We start from the raw sequence: 17,933 nt of genomic DNA, 5'->3' as shown, positions 1-17,933 counted from the left end.
ACGATTAGCTTTATTTTTCAACGGCGTGTGTTACGGTACACGGTATCAATAGACTGGGAATACGTTACACGGTATACTAATTGGGTTTACATTAATTGGTTTATACGGATACCGGCATTGCATAACACGATATATTGACTCGATCTGCATTGTACAGTATATAGACTGGGATTACATAATAAGATACATAGACTGGGATCACATTGTACATTACATAGACCGGGCTTACATTACACACGTGTATATATATATATATATATATATATATATATATATATATATATATATATATATATATATTATTATTATTATTATTATTTATTATTATTATATTTAGTCGCTGTCTCTCGCGTTAGGGAGTTAGCACAAGGAAACAGACGAAAGAATGGCCCAACCCAACCACATCACATGTATATTTATAAACGTCCACACACGCATATATACGTATCTATACATTTCAACGTATACATACATATACATACACGGACATATACATATATGCACGTGTACACATCCACACTTGCTGCCTTTATCCATTCTCGTCGCCACCCCGCCACACATGAAATGGCACCCCCTTCCCCCGCGCGTGCGAGGTATCGCTAGGAAAAGACAACAAAGGCGACTTTCGTTGACACTCATGTGTAATGCACCGGAACCACAGCTCCCTCTCCACATCCAATCCCCACAAAACATTCCATAATTTACCCCAGACGTTTCAGATGCCCTGGCTCAATCCATTGACAGCACCTCGACCCCGGTATACCACATCGCTCCAATTCACTCTATTCCTTGCACGCCTTTTACCATCCTGTATGTTCAGGTCCCGATCGCTCAAAATCTTTTTCACTCCATCCTTCCACCTCCAATTAGGTCTCCCACTTCTCGTTCCCTTCACCTCTGACACAAATATCCTCTTTGTCAATCTTTCCTCACTCATTCTCTCCGTGTTACCAGACCATTTCAACACACCCTCTTCTGCTCTCTCAACCACACTCTTTCTATTACTACACATCTCTCTTACCGTTTCATTATTTCCTCGATCAAACCACCTCACACCACATATTGTCCTTTTATCATGTCTGCATTTTCGCTGGGATCTTCACTCTGTTGGAGCTTCATATCTTAACCATTTTTTTTGCCGTGTAGCATAATGAATTCATCAGTGGTAGTCACACGTACTTCCTTTCAGCTTAGCTAGCTCCTTAGGCTTACACCTCTGTTGCTGAAAAATGCTTTCCCACGTTCCTCTGTACACTTCTTTTCCTTAACTTCAAGCTGCGCTCCTCTTGTTAGCTCTCTTCTTAACTCATCCATGTTGCATATCTCTCAACCCTCTCGAGCAATCTTTTGTGTCCGTTCAGCTGAGGAGACCAGATTGTGGCGATATATTTCAGCTTAGAGAGGACGCATGTTTATCTTCCTGAACAGATCACTTCCAGTGTACTTGAAGGCGATTTTGACATTGACCAAAGTCATCCTCTTGACTTCCCTTTTAAAACTTCATTTGCGTTTTATTTCCACCAGTTTTATACTTACCGTCTGGTTTGTGTAAACTACTCCATGTCTTCATGACTACATTTTCCAGACTTCAACTTTTTAAGCCCTTGTCGGACTACGGCTGCTTCTTTCCAATGTTTGTGCAGTATTTCGCCGTCCTTATTGCTTCGCACATCTTTTGTAATATTAGCATGATCAGAAAACAGATAAGAATCTTCTTGATCTAGTAAATCACAGACGCAGATCAGAAATGATAATAGCTTCAACGCTGAGCCCTAAGGGACCTCACTCGTCACCGTTGCCTAGCTTGAGTAGCCATTCCTGATATATGTTTTCTGCTTCACCTTCCTGTGTATAGGTAGGAGTCAGTCCATTCAAGCAGCTCTCTCTTGACCCCACTTCGGAAGTATTAGATTTATCATATGTCTCCTGTTGTAGGGACATTATCAAAGGCCCTCTTGCAATCAAGTATTGTGCAGTACACCCAGCCATCCTTCTTCAGGAAGTCGCTAAGTCGTTCGTAAATATTCAGTAGGTTCATCGCACAGAACAGTTAAATGAATCGTCGACCTGCTGTTCTTATTTTGTTTCGTATTTTGGTGGTTGTGCTCGTTAGGGATACTGGCCTATGATTCACTCCTGCTATTACCTTTATTTTCTAATGTTAGCGCTATGGTGTGACTTTATTCTGTTGGCACATTTTCCTCAATACTATGTCATACTCCAGCAGGAACTCCACATGGGTGTTCGCGCACCTTACTAGTGGAAATGGAAAGATATCGTCTGAACCAACGGGTTCGGATGGGTCTATCTCCTTTATGAATCGTTTAACTTTCGCTGGATTTACTTCAGTATTTCCTCAGGTATTTTCCCTTCCCTGGCTGGTAGGAGCGTTGCCTCTGGGCCTTCCAGTGTAAACACACACTGAAACTGTGTATTCACTTCCTCAGAATTTCTCTCAGGTGTACCAGGATTGGCCTCGGTTCGTCTTAGGCTTCGTAGACTTGCATTTCACCTCAGCCTACCCCACCTCCTAGAATATTGTTAATTTCCTGCACGTGTATCGTCTTCCTGTAGCTACAGATTAATCGCCGTTAGTTGATTGATCACAGTCGCGAACGCTCATGTACAAACAACTTCCCCATCACAGAAGGCATGAAATATTAAACAAATCGCTGATTTAGCCCTGGCTCTTTTCTCTCAGGTATTTTTCTTCCTTGAAGATTCGTCAACTGTTTACCTGCTTAAGATTTTGAATAGTACATAGCCTCCGGTACTGCTCTACGTAGACTTACCTCCTTTAGCTCTTCCACGTCAAATATCCTAGGTCTCCTGGTGAATAATCAGTCACACTATGCTTTTTTTTTTTTTTTATCTTCGCTGCATGTAGGTCTAAAGTTAGAGCAAAATCAACATTCCTGTGATCAACGGTTTCATATTATCATAGCCTTAAGGACAAAGGGGTAGAGGAAATGCACGGCTCCTGACTATGATCAAGACTTTAAGATTACGTTGTTTGTTTAGTATTTAGAAATGAGAGTGACCTACTGGACCACAGACAGTACATACCTTCACTGCCAGACACAAACAATGAAGCTATAGTGGCGAGACCCACACAGTTACACCACACATGACGGGGAGTGACACAAGGAGTCATCATGCTTGTGTGATAACTCCGAGTTTATCAGCTGATGTCCGCCACTTCAGAGCAGTGGTGATGGGTTGGAAGCCTCAAGCGGCCTGGGCAGATATCTAGAAATCGTTGTATTGAACATAAATTCGGCCATATGACTTGTGGGATAGATAGATAGATGGTAGGTAGATAGATGTTACTAAATTACGCCTGCCATTGGTAATAGTGAAAGGACGCTTTTGTCGAGATTTTATTATTATCTGTTGACGAAATGTAGGACAATCTTGTCGATAAACATCTCACTATAAAGAGATACATTTCCCTGCTACTGGAAGTAGCGCAGCTGTGGAGCTGCAAGAGCTCATGGGAAAGCGTTCTTTGTGTAATACCAAGATCCTTTTAGAACTGGGATCCTGGGGTAATTATGAATATAAATAGATAGACAGATTTTTAGAGATAGACAAATACGTGGGTATTCATTAATCATAAATACATAACCTGGGGAGAGGGGAGAAAGAATACTTCCCACGTATTTCCTTCTAGTCGTAGAAGGCGACTTAAAGGGGAGGGAGCGGGAGGCTGGAAATCCTCCCCTCTCGATTTTAGTTTTCCAAAAGAAGGAACAGAGAAGGGGGCCAAGTGAGGATATTCCCTCTTAAGGCTCAATCTTCTGTTCTTAACGCTACCTCGCTTACGCGAGCAATGGCGAATATGGGTGAGTGACAGCGGGAGACAGCGGCGAAAAAAAAAACAAAAAAAAAAAAAATATATATATATATATATATATATATATATATATATATATATATATATATATATATATATATATATATATATATATTATCCCTGGGGATAGGGGAGAAAGAATACTTCCCACGTATTCCCTGCATGTCGTAGAAGGCGACTAAAAGGGGAGGGAGTGGGGGGCTGGAAATCCTCCCCTCTCGTTTTTTTTTTCAATTTTCCAAAAGAAGGAACAGAGAAAGGGGCCAGGTGAGGATATTCCCTCAAAGGCCCAGTCCACTGTTCTTAACGCTACCTCGCTAACGCGGGAAATGGCGAATAGTACGAAAGAAAGAAAAAAGAATATATATATATATATATATATATATATATATATATATATATATATATATATATATATATATATATATTTGCCCCAGCCCTTACTAAAGCTTGACAGTGAAAAAATAAAAAGCTGAGCATTGCTTCGTTGCAGAGCACGGAGGCGAGCTCAGGGTGTCGAGTATCGAACGCGAACTTTCAAGTATTTCCGCAGGAGGGTCTCGTGACATCCCCTCACCACGGACGACTGACGAAGGACGGACTGGGAAATCAATATGTCCGAGTCCCTGGGCATGCATAGTGTTAACGCGGGCGATACCACCTGACATATACCGTATACACTTATAGAATATCAAGTACTTTATGTACAATAGGTTATTCAGCAGCACTCGGACGGGACAACCTGTTTAACAGCCCACTCTACCAGGTGTTATAAGCCCACCGAGATTATGCCTGATATTCCGGCAGCTTAGTCCGCCCCTGATTTAGAGAACGAGTGCTGGTGATAACTGGCAACAAGGTATGATAGGAACCCTAGTGGACATGGCACTGCCTGAAGATATCCAGAGGTGTGTCACACGACCCCTAGCTACCATCGGTGTTCGTCTGCTTTGGGATTTATAACGTGACTGGCATTCCAGAGTGGACAGTTTGGCAGGCAGGTTAGGTAGTTTTAGGAAGCGTTGATTATGGAGTGGTAGGGAAGAGCACTAGTGGTAGGGGTTTAATGGTTTAATTTGCTTACAGGGTATAATGGCGGATAGCTGACGCCAGGGGTTTATCATTTAATCAGCCAGGGCTGCTACACTTTCCAGTAAAGAAAGAAATATTACAAAACAACAACAACAGATAGGCGGTATAGGCCAAACTGAATATACACATACAATGTTAGCTTATTGCATACATGTATGCAGCATCAGCAAGGACATTCTTGTTCATGACATCGGGATGTTCGCGATTAATAATTCCTGCTGGTGGAGTCGGGAGGGCGTCAGCAGTCACACACTTCGCTTCGAATGTGCTGAATATCTCAGTTGTGTCTTTGTTATTTCTCGTGTAGTGCACATACTGGTTGGGCTTATGGACAGGAAAATTACCTCACTTGGTGAGAGCCCAAGATATACGCTTCGAACTTCTCCAATGCCGTTAGTAGAGGTAGGGCATCCTTTACTGTGGTGACGTTGTTCTGCTGTTATGAAATGGATTTCATCGACGTATGCTGGGTGTAGGATATTTGCTGGTCCCGCTTCCAGCAGCAGAACTTCCTCCTGTGCCTGAACTGTTGGCGTTCACCTGCAGACGGAACGGGCACCTAAGCTCTGAACCTGTAACACATAAGAATTATACATGAAGCTGTGAATTCTTTTTTCGAACGCTTGTAGCAATTTTCGGTCCAGTGAAATGGCTTCTTGGGGTTGATTTGATTGGTATGTCCACCTGAGCGGAGTTCAGGTAGAACCTTCTGTAGTGGCTGGCTATACCCAGGAAACACACCAGTGTCCTCCGATGGAAGGGCATGACGTGGCGGTGACTGAGCCTTTGTCCCGTGAACGTGACCCAAACCTGCCCAGGCTCACTTTCTCCGTGGATTGCGAGGCCAGCGTAGTCGTACCAAGTGTTCCACCTGCTCGTCACTGAAGACAAACTAAATCGTCCAGACACCTACTCACCTCCTCCAGGCCTGCTGTCGCCACATTCGTCGGTGACTGGAACGTAACTGGGGCATTTTGCAACGTCAAGGACATGACTTGTAACTGGAACAGCCTATCATAGGAGAGGTCTCGAAGGCAGAGTTTTCAGCTCACTGACGACTTAGTATCCCCTGTGCAGGTCCAGGCTCGCCCGACACTGTTGTTGACGTCTTCCATACAAGGCACACGAGGTATACTCGCACATACTGGAACTTGATTCCCACAAAACAGAATCGCCCTTATAAGTGGCTTCCTGTTTTAAGTGCAGAATTTACGACCTTTACATAAATGCACATTAAAGATCCTATGAATAGTGAGGTTTGGATCCTAAATTACAACTTATGCTGTTTGTAATAAATAATCAGAGCTACTGCGTTCGTCAAATGATGTAATAGAAGTGCTTTATGACATTGTTAAAAACTGAAACCTGGATATTTGCGCTAATTCGACAGGCGCTTAATGCAAGAATTCACAGAGCAAATAAAAAAGATAGAAATCGGTCTTGATTAGAAACGCAGCCCCAGACATACTTGTCCGAGGGGACTTGAGGCTACCGCACATGAGTATTGTAGTTGAAAATCCCACCAACAGCAGATCGCATCAACAGCTGCAGAAGAAAATACAATTAGACTGCGACAAGTTCTTCCTCGGTCAGCTGATAACAGAACCACCCAGAAAAAGAAAACTCGATTTACTCTTTATAAGTTATGTTGATATAAAGTGTGACGTCACCATCTTATACACACTATACGCTCATTACAATTGGGATAGATAAACCATTTATGGACACACAAATGCCTGGGCAAACCAAACCCACCCATGGAGCTGAATTCATCTATTTCAGGTTTAATAGTATATGGAATGGGAAGATGTAATCAGTAAGACGACTGCGACACTGGGAGCCCCACACAAGAGGAGTGTGTTAAATACATGACCACAAAAGTACTCCAAACATGCATGAGACATATACCAGTGAGAAAAGAGTACAGAAGGTCTAGAGCAGGAAGAGCAAGACGATCCCTATTGAGGAGGCGAAAACGTACTTCAGACTTGTGAAAAAGCCACAACTCGCCCAACAGAGAAAGAAAACGAACTGACGGACATATATACCACATAAACCAGGAAGTCGACAAGTCACACGAGACCTCAAGAAAAGGAAGAAGAAAGCCGGTTATTGAGGACTATGAACTCCTATGGCCCACTAGAATATAAGAGGACGCATTCGCGGATGATTGCTAGTAGGTGAGCGAGATACTATAAATGCGATATCTGTCGGCGTTCATTGAGCCAAGAACCACTTTAGAAGATTAACGATTCAACCGACGTCTTCCTAAATAATAATCCCCATATGTTAGTTACACTTAGCGGATCTCACCGCCACAACACGGCTTCGAGAAGGTAACGGAGAACATGCCAGGTCGCCAGGCTGTGGTGATTGTGTGGGGCTGAGGCGCGCGGTATCCAACAGCTTGATCGATAAACGACCCAGCTCAGCAGCTTAGACTATTGGGGTAGAAGACCTTAGCAGACCACTCCAGGTGAACTGTCATTTCTCTGTAGTTCTTATGGACAACACTCGCGGTAGGAATACGTGTCTCAACGACCCAGCCACCGCCCCCGCTATACCTCCCATTGTTTTCCTTCATTTTTCCCCCGCTCTCGCTATATCGCCTCTGCCACAGTCACTGCTTTGATTGAAATTCATCCCACAGTGATTAACGTGTTGGAACCCGGACGAACAGTTTTCTCTTCTGCATTTTACCAGAACATTGTTCATAGCCCAATATTACGGCCATCATCTCACTCCCTGTTTATACCCCGCACCTCTCGCCTGAGGAAGTCTTTCTCCAGTTTGTTTATACAGCCACATATCACCAGCGGCTTCTCTTATGTAGCAGAGAGGAACATCTGCTCTCTTATCTCCCGTAAAGTTCAGGGTTGGACGTGGGTGTAAGATAGTCTCTGTATCAGCTTGAGTGTATGGTACATCACAAGTGCATCTTCCCTTGGTTAATTTGCTCGGTGTGTGTGTGTGTGTGTGTGTGTGTGTGTGTGTGTGTGTGAGTGAGTGCGTGCGTGCAATCACCATGGCTCAATTGCGTGTGCACTTCTGCAAGTCCACATTTCATTGAGTGCTTGCATGTGCACGTATAATTTTGTGGGGGAGGACATAAGTAATGAGTGTCATGCACGGCAGTGTGTGCCAGCTGGCATGGTAGCCTGAGTGGCTATCATTGTGTTGATGGTTCTAGAGCAGCTGGATTATCCAGTAGGTGAAGGTGATCCTTCGTAGTGATGGAGGCGACGTAGGTCCTGGAAACTGGCGAGGGTCGTTTAGGTGAGGGTGACGACGTGGGTCGGGGCCGTGAAAGCTGGTGATCCACACACATTCAGTTACCTCGAGGACCTGGGCTGGACTTATGTGTGTGACTGATTGACTTAAAAGTTTATTGATAGCAGGTACAGCTCAGAGGAATTGAAAAGTGATGAATACTTGTAACTGACGAAAACCTTTGCCATTTTCACGTCGCCTGCGTAGCATGGCAGACGCTGAAGGATCGCTTTGTCCGTTAGATGTCTGTTCGTCGTCCGTTTATCTACGGGAGTCCCACTTTAACCTGAACATCAGTTGTGGTCATATATATATATATATATATATATATATATATATATATATATATATATATATATATATATGTGTGTGTGTGTATATTTTTTTTTTTTTTTTTTTTTGCTTTGTCGCTGTTTCCCGCGTTTGCGAGGTAGCGCAAGGAAACAGACGAAAGAAATGGCCCAACCCACCCCCATACACATGTATATACATACGTCCACACACGCAAAATATACATACCTACACAGCTTTCCATGGTTTACCCCAGACGCTTCACATGCCCCGATTCAATCCACTGACAGCACGTCAACCCCGGTATACCACATCGCTCCAATTCACTCTATTCCTTGCACTCCTTTCACCCTCCTGCATGTTCAGGCCCCGATCACACAAAATCTTTTTCACTCCATCTTTCCACCTCCAATTTGGTCTCCCTCTTCTCCTCGTTCCCTCCACCTCCGACACATATATCCTCTTGGTCAATCTTTCCTCACTCATTCTCTCCATGTGCCCAAACCATTTCAAAACACCCTCTTCTGCTCTCTCAACCACGCTCTTTTTATTTCCACACATCTCTCTTACCCTTACGTTACTTACTCGATCAAACCACCTCACACCACACATTGTCCTCAAACATCTCATTTCCAGCACATCCATCCTCCTGCGCACAACTCTATCCATAGCCCACGCCTCGCAACCATACAACATTGTTGGAACCACTATTCCTTCAAACATACTCATTTTTGCTTTCCGAGATAATGTTCTCGACTTCCACACATTCTTCAAGGCTCCCAGAATTTTCGCCCCCTCCCCCACCCTATGATCCACTTCCGCTTCCATGGTTCCATCCGCTGCCAGATCCACTCCCAGATATCTGAAACACTTCACTTCCTCCAGTTTTTCTCCATTCAAACTCACCTCCCAATTGACTTGACCCTCAACCCTACTGTACCTAATAACCTTGCTCTTATTCACATTTACTCTTAACTTTCTTCTTTCACACACTTTACCAAACTCAGTCACCAGCTTCTGCAGTTTCTCACATGAATCAGCCACCAGCGCTGTATCATCAGCGAACAACAACTGACTCACTTCCCAAGCTCTCTCATCCCCAACAGACTTCATACTTGCCCCTCTTTCCAAAACTCTTGCATTCACCTCCCTAACAACCCCATCCATAAACAAATTAAACAACCATGGAGACATCACACACCCCTGCCGCAAACCTACATTCACTGAGAACCAATCACTTTCCTCTCTTCCTACACGTACACATGCCTTACATCCTCGATAAAAACTTTTCACTGCTTCTAACAACTTGCCTCCCACACCATATATTCTTAATACCTTCCACAGAGCATCTCTATCAACTCTATCATATGCCTTCTCCAGATCCATAAATGCTACATACAAATCCATTTGCTTTTCTAAGTATTTCTCACATACATTCTTCAAAGCAAACACCTGATCCACACATCCTCTACCACTTCTGAAACCACACTGCTCTTCCCCAATCTGATGCTCTGTACATGCTTTCACCCTCTCAATCAATACCCTCCCATATAATTTACCAGGAATACTCAACGAACTTATACCTCTGTAATTTGAGCACTCACTCTTATCCCCTTTGCCTTTGTACAATGGCACTATGCACGCATTCCGCCAATCCTCAGGCACCTCACCGTGAGTCATACATACATTAAATAACCTTACCAACCAGTCAATAATACAGTCACCCCCTTTTTTAATAAATTCCACTGCAATACCATCCAAACCTGCTGCCTTGCCGGCTTTCATCTTCCGCAAAGCTTTTACTACCTCTTCTCTGTTATATATATATATATATATATATATATATATATATATATATATATATATATATATATATATTTTTTTTTTTTTTTTTTCTTTTTTTTTTTTTTTGCTTTGTCGCTGTCTCCCGCGTTTGCGAGGTAGCGCAAGGAAACAGACGAAAGAAATGGCCCAGCCCACCCCCATACACATGTATATACATACGTCCACACACGCAAATATACATACCTACACAGCTTTCCATGGTTTACCCCAGACGCTTCACATGCCCTGATTCAATCCACTGACAGCACGTCAACCCCGGTATACCACATCGATCCAATTCACTCTATTCCTTGCCCTCCTTTCACCCTCCTGCATGTTCAGGCCTCGATCACACAAAATCTTTTTCACTCCATCTTTCCACCTCCAATTTGGTCTCCCACTTCTCCTCGTTCCCTCCACCTCCGACACATATATCCTCTTGGTCAATCTTTCCTCACTCATTCTCTCCATGTGCCCAAACCATTTCAAAACACCCTCTTCTGCTCTCTCAACCACGCTCTTTTTATTTCCACACATCTCTCTTACCCTTACGTTACTTACTCGATCAAACCACCTCACACCACACATTGTCCTCAAACGTCTCATTTCCAGTACATCCATCCTCCTGCGCACAACTCTATCCATAGCCCACGCCTCGCAACCATACAACATTGTTGGAACCACTATTCCTTCAAACATACCCATTTTTGCTTTCCGAGATAATGTTCTCGACTTCCACACATTCTTCAAGGCTCCCAGAATTTTCACCCCCTCCCCCACCCTATGATCCACTTCCGCTTCCATGGTTCCATCCGCTGCCAGATCCACTCCCAGATATCTAAAACACTTTACTTCCTCCAGTTTTTCTCCATTCAAACTTACCTCCCAGTTGACTTGACCCTCAACCCTGCTGTACCTAATAACCTTGCTCTTATTCACATTTACTCTTAACTTTCTTCTTTCACACACTTTACCAAACTCAGTCACCAGCTTCTGCAGTTTCTCACATGAATCAGCCACCAGCGCTGTATCATCAGCGAACAACTGACTCACTTCCCAAGCTCTCTTATCCACAACAGACTTCATACTTGCCCCTCTTTCCAAAACTCTTGCATTCACCTCCCTAACAACCCCATCCATAAACAAATTAAACAACCATGGAGACATCACACACCCCTGCCGCAAACCTACATTCACTGAGAACCAATCCTTTCCTCTCTTCCTACACGTACACATGCCTTACATCCTCGATAAAAACTTTTCACTGATTCTGACAACTTGCCTCCCACACCATATATTCTTAATACCTTCCACAGAGCATCTCTATCAACTCTATCATATGCCTTCTCCAGATCCATAAATGCTATATATATATATATATATATATATATATATATATATATATATATATATATATATATATATATATATATATACTCATTATACTCCATACATTTCCCCGTCATATAGAAAAATAGCATAAGACCCACAAGTCCAGTTTATGTCTCTTGACAGAAGAAAAAAAAATTAGCGCTTAACCTCGCTCATAACTTCAGGGCAATTCCTCCCTTAGCCACAGGACGTCATACAGACGTTTTAGATATTTTCCAGGCAGTATGCTCACCCATTCTGGCCTCACCTTCACTGACTCTGCGACACTGCATGCGAACACAAGTGTTCCGTGGAAATGGCCTCCCGTTAGAGCGTCAGCTTAACGTCCTCGTTGTTATTAAGATCGTAATGAGGGATGGAAGTCAGCGGTGACTAGTCTGTTGAAAGTGGTAAGGTGTGGCCAGTCTGGGGTGCGGGTGTGGTGTCGGGTTGAGCTCCTGGTGGTGAGGGGTGGCGGGGGCATGTTGATAACCCGAGACAACAGTGATAACTGACACCATCTGATAATGGCCGAGTGACCCAAGTGCCCGACTATCATAAGGAGGGATGGATCGTAAAGGTGTGTGTACTGAACCATTCATCATTGGATATAAGATGATAAAAGAAGTGATCATTGTTGTACTCGTGCTCCTGTAAAGTGTCTTGGGTGTTTGTTGCGATTTTGTAGTCATGTAGACAGGATATTAGATCGTGGTGTTCTCTCTCTCTCTCTCTCTCTCTCTCTCTCTCTCTCTCTCTCTCTCTCTCTCTCTCTCTCTCTCTCTCTCTCTGGAAGATTGTTGACCTGGAGAAGTGTATATTGGCTGGCACCAGGATGCAGGAAAGAGTTGCTGTGTTGATTTGTTTGAGTAAGCCCCCGAGAAATCTTGAACCCCGATTCCGAGGTGAGCTTTGACCGTCAAGGACTAAAGCTGGATTACGGTAAGAAAGTTCAGTAATTAAGTTTAGATCGTCCAGTGATAAGTTTGAAGCTCCCTGGGGGCCTAGTGGAGACCTGCACATGATGGATCGTGATCGAGGCAGAAGTGAATAGCAGCGCCTCAGTAGAAGGCAGCTGACGAAGCGGACGGACGGACGAGCCAGTGGTTGGTGTCAGGTGTCAGGGAGGAGGCCTTGTCTGGCCTGTGTCACACCTTGCTACACGAGGGGGAAGTTGACATTAGAGCAGTGTCTACATCCCGTCATGATGCAGTCACTTCCCGCGTATGAACATTGTCTTTTGTCCGATGAAGTTGCGAATTTACGCCGTAGCTGCCGCTTGTCGACCTGAACGGACCAGAGCGGAGTTAGACGATAGGAATATAAGTTACGGAGGTTGTCGTAAACGCGTTGCATCCTCAGGGTTCTGCTTATTGTACTTCAGCTGCTACAGCTGTCCCTAGATCTTGCATTTGATGAGAGTTACCTGCACGGTGGTGGTGCTCTCGTACCTCCAGGAGTCTTCACTTGTCACCATCGCGCACCACACTATGGTCACTCACTCAGCTCTCACCTTACACTAGAATCTTCACCACATAATCGCATACCACAGTGAGGTCATTCACATAGCTCTTACGTTATAGGGAGGTCTTCTGCCTCACCACACCATCACATACCACACTGAGGGCAATTCACATATCTCTCACGTTATAAGAAGGTCATCTGTCTCACCACACCATCACATACCACACTGAGGTCACTCATATAATGTAGCTCTCACGATATACATGAAGGTCTTCTACCTCACCATCACGCTCCACACTGAGGTCATTTACCCGGCTCGCTCTGGCCGTGCGGGGCTCGCAGATCCCCAAGTTATTACATAAAACATATGACGTGTGTGTGTGTGTGTGTGTGTGTGTGTGTGTGTGTGTCACCACTTGGCCGTGGCGGCCAGGTGCGGGCGAGGCCATGTTATCAGGTTTATGAGAGGAAAACTTGGCCCTTTTAAGTGTTTGTGATGCGAGATAAGAAGGAATATATTAATATCAGGCCCTTCGACAAGTTAATGCGAACAGCTGTCCATGATAGTTATTACATGTGGAAAGTTAGATTAAAGCGTTAATCTTGCTGATGAAATATAACGTCATTTGACGTCGTTTTCTAATGTAGGGGAGACTTAGAAGCACCTGGGTGAACATGATGGCACTGGTGCTCAGCCTGACCTGCTCAGGGCAGGTTCCAGGCAGAAATATTTTCGTTCACCATGTCTTCTCTTGATTGCTTTCATGTAGGGGAAACTATTTGGTATAATGACGGGATATGAGTATATAATACCTCACGTAGAGGTCGTCAGAATATAAGTGAGACAGATGACTTCCATCTTTCATTTAGTGCAATATCCAAGAATACGACGATCATAGTTCGCCTGTACTTTCGTTAATATTTTAGTAGAACTTTGACAGCTTCATGCTCTTCGGCTGCTTGTCAGAATTGGACGTTGCCTCGTCTGTGTTAACGTCATACACACTTTCAAGGTGAGTGACATTGTCCAGTGAGAAAATGTGCGAAGGTCATTTGCAGCTTTCCTTGACTGTGGTAGCGAACATTCTGCCTGGCAGCAGGTAAAATCACAAATACTCTGTCTTTGGAGCGCAGACCAACGCCCTAATTAACACTCTACCTTCAAATTCCCCTTTGTGATGATATGTATAGAAGGCTCTGTAAACTATTACCGCAAAAATGAGAAGATGCAAGGAGCACAACAGAGTACGCTTTGAACATCTATAGCCCAAGACTTTTCAGCACACTGCCTACAACCATAAAAAACACTGTGTAATGTGCATTGGAGCAATTTACAAAGGCTTTCGGTAAGTATTTACAAAGTGTACCAGACCAACCAGGATGTGGTGTTTATGTAGGCTTGCGGGCTGCCGCCCTCAACATCTAGGTCGAGTAAAGAGCCTACTTAACTCAGCCCTGAGCTGTCGGATTAGAAGGCCTCCAAAGCCTTCGTAAAGTAAGGAATGCAAGGATAGTCTTGGAGAATTTGGTCCCGTCCCTAATCTGCATCCAGAATTATTTCTGATTGACATGAAAGTCATTGAAGACATTGTAAGGAACGCTACTGAATACACCTTCGAGAAGAGAGTTTGGGCTCTGGCATAACTTCAGATGATTTTACACTGACTCCCGCAAAGGAGGAGGTAAAGCATTTCCAAAACGCTGCTGAGATCGCCCATCATGAAAATGATCGAGTCATGATATATAAGTTGACTGACGTCTAGGCTTTAAATAGTGTACATACAACTGGGCAGAATGGTTTGAGGACGGGAAGGTCATGTCTCTCCAAGTTGCTTGACCACCACGATAAAACCAGAGGCGCTGGAGACCAAACAGATACTAATGTGACATTCACAGTTTGTGAAACCCTTTAATAGACGCGACACCCGTTTTGTAGCGCATAAAATGCTTAAGAGGAATATGTACAAGAATGAGAAGTGAAAATACAGTTATTTAATGGAGATTACAACACGTTGTTGTTATAAATCGTTGTATTACCAGTGCCTCCATGATAGAAAACTGAGTCCCACAAGGTAGAGAAGTTTAAGAGTGCCCTGGACAAGTACTTACAAAGTGTACCAAACCAGCCAGGCTGCGGAGGCTATGTGGCCTGCGGGCTAAGGCTTCCACCAGCTTCGTCGAAGAACGACCCAACCCAATAGCCGTGGCTATAGGGGTAGAAGACTCCCGGAGACTACACCAGGTATAAGGAACTGTGCTTGTACCACTGCTATTTCAAAGCCTTATATCTGATGTAGTCGCAAACGCGAGCCACATTATCATATAATCGTTTGTAGATATTACAAGTATGTGTGTGGAAGATTCGACAGTAGAAGACATTGATTTATTAGCAGCAGACATAAGCCATGACTTAATAGGTGGGTCACTGAAAATGACATGCTTCATCATGATGAAGGTTTCAGCCACTTCGTTATGGGAGAAGAAATGAAAAGCGGTACAAAATAACGGATAACCATTATCTATCAAGTGAGCAATATGAAATACTTCGGAGTGATAATGTGTGACAACAGCGAAACCAGTATTGCAACAGTTACTCGTCCAAGAAAGATGGCATTCTGGATCTTGCAAACCTTTGAGACGAGCGAGGAAAGAGTAGTGACAACATTCTTCAAGGCACTGATAGAATTCGATACTGCTCTTGGTTAAGACTGTCTTTCAGGGCTGTCGAAATTATAGAATTAGAAAGTATACAATGTCCAGCCCGCATTGACACTGTCAGGGAACTGAACCACTGGGACGACGATCACTGAGACTGTCTCGTGGGGTGCAGACGAGAGGGATGGCTCATGATTCACACGGAGGGAATCTGGAAGAAATGGTTTTCAGCGAGCACTGAAAACAAATAATCCTCTATTAGCGCGACAGGTTGATGATACTAGCACAGAATTAGTGATGTTCTTGTAGTAAAATAAAACGCTAGAAATCCTTGGCCCAGAATGGTTTGATACACTGCCTTCAACTATCAGAAACACTGAAAGACTGCACAGTGGAAATTTTTAAAAAGGATCTGGAACAGTGTCTGTAAAGTATACCAGAGAAGCCTGGATATGCTGGATGAATTGGCCAAGAACCTACTTGTCACGGCTTCCAACAGCCTGATTGAGCAGAGGAGCAAGACGGCGCTTTATTACCAGACTGGGCTTTAGGGGTAACAAGACCTCCGAATCCATCGTAGGATATACGAACGACCATGAGATGCGTCCACAACGTCTTGCATCTTTTGCTCTTGCATCAGGATGAAGCTGATGAGCAATAAGCTGTGCGGCTTATACCGTGCGCAGCAGGTCGGGGAGGTAACTAGGAATTGACACTTTCGATCCCTGACGGACCTCAGTGTGAAGTAAAGAAATTAAACTTGATAATTGCTTTATCGTTTGTACTAGAGATTCGTAGGTCGTCCTGAAGCAGAGCTGGTGGTCGTAATGGACGTCCATTGCAAACAGACTTTGCTCCATTGTCAACCCTTGAGCAAGCCGATACGACCCTGGAGCACGACCTTACTTATGTTGGGTACGTTGATCTGATCATCAAAGGTCTGGTCAAGGTCGAAGGTCAAGTCATCATGCCCATGGGTCGTACTGTCGTATCCAAGGGTTGCACCATCTCATTAAAGACGTTAAGTATATATAAGTTTGATATACCGTAGACATGTATGATAGCTCAAAGTGTAAGTTGTCGTATGCATATTAACAGTCCATTACAATGGTATATATGTCACTGCACGGTAAACTCTGATGAGGCGAGAAGTGCATCCGTGTTCAAGCACGGGAAGTAAACTGAACAATCATAGTGAGGTGGACGACACACACGGTAAGTGGTATGCTTTAGGGCACCTCCAGTGATGGTGGAATGAGCTGTATTCAAGTGAGTGTAGTGAAGCGAGGGTGAAGCTTGTGGAAGTGGTGAGGCAAGGGTGAAGCCTCTGGTTTTGGTGAAATAAGGGTGAAGCTTCTGAACGTATTGAGGTGTGGGTGAAGCCTCTGGTCACGCTGAGGCTAGGGTGAAGCCTCTGGTCACGCTGAGGCTAGGGTGAAGCCTCTGGACGTGGTGAGGCGAGGGAGAAGTCTTTGTGTTCGAGTGTTCAGGATGCCTCTCTAGTTGTGGTAGTGCACCATACCACGCCCAAGACGGCTTCAGATGTTATACGACACTGAAGTGTTTCGTGGATGACAGAAATAGCACGAATAGGTTTACGGCGAAAGACATACCACAGACATTGCATGTACAGTTTAAACTGTAACTTCAGGAGATATATACCAACTGGGTAACAGACTCTTATAGGAGTTAATGTTAGTGTGTTCAGGACGGTGTCGCGTTGAAACGCCAAGTTCCCTTATAGAATAGGTTATGAAAGATGATCCACAAGTTCTCTATGGGTTATTCTGTAGTTAACGCCGGGTCAGAGAGAAAAAAGCAAAAAGATAACTGGAATATTGTAATCATTTACGATTTCTTCAATCCAAGACTCGCAGCACCGATGGGTTAACTGCTTATTGTTGGTGATATACGACAGGAAGCGTCACACTCGACACACCCCAGTGTGCCGGTACATTGATTCGTACATTTTCTGACATCGTCCCTCGGATCGATGACAGACCCATCGTCTGTTACACTCACGGATGGCCGGTGCGGGAATTCCCGTATTTTAGGGCCAGATCAATCGATGATAGTTCGCTGTAGGCGAATATTTAAAGATGTGTGAGAG

The sequence above is a fragment of the Panulirus ornatus genome, chromosome 3 (genome assembly GCF_036320965.1).
Source record: "Panulirus ornatus isolate Po-2019 chromosome 3, ASM3632096v1, whole genome shotgun sequence".
In the NCBI taxonomy this organism is placed as follows: domain Eukaryota; kingdom Metazoa; phylum Arthropoda; class Malacostraca; order Decapoda; family Palinuridae; genus Panulirus; species Panulirus ornatus.
The sequence above is the reverse complement of the archived record's forward strand: the minus strand, read 5'-3'. Positions refer to the sequence as shown.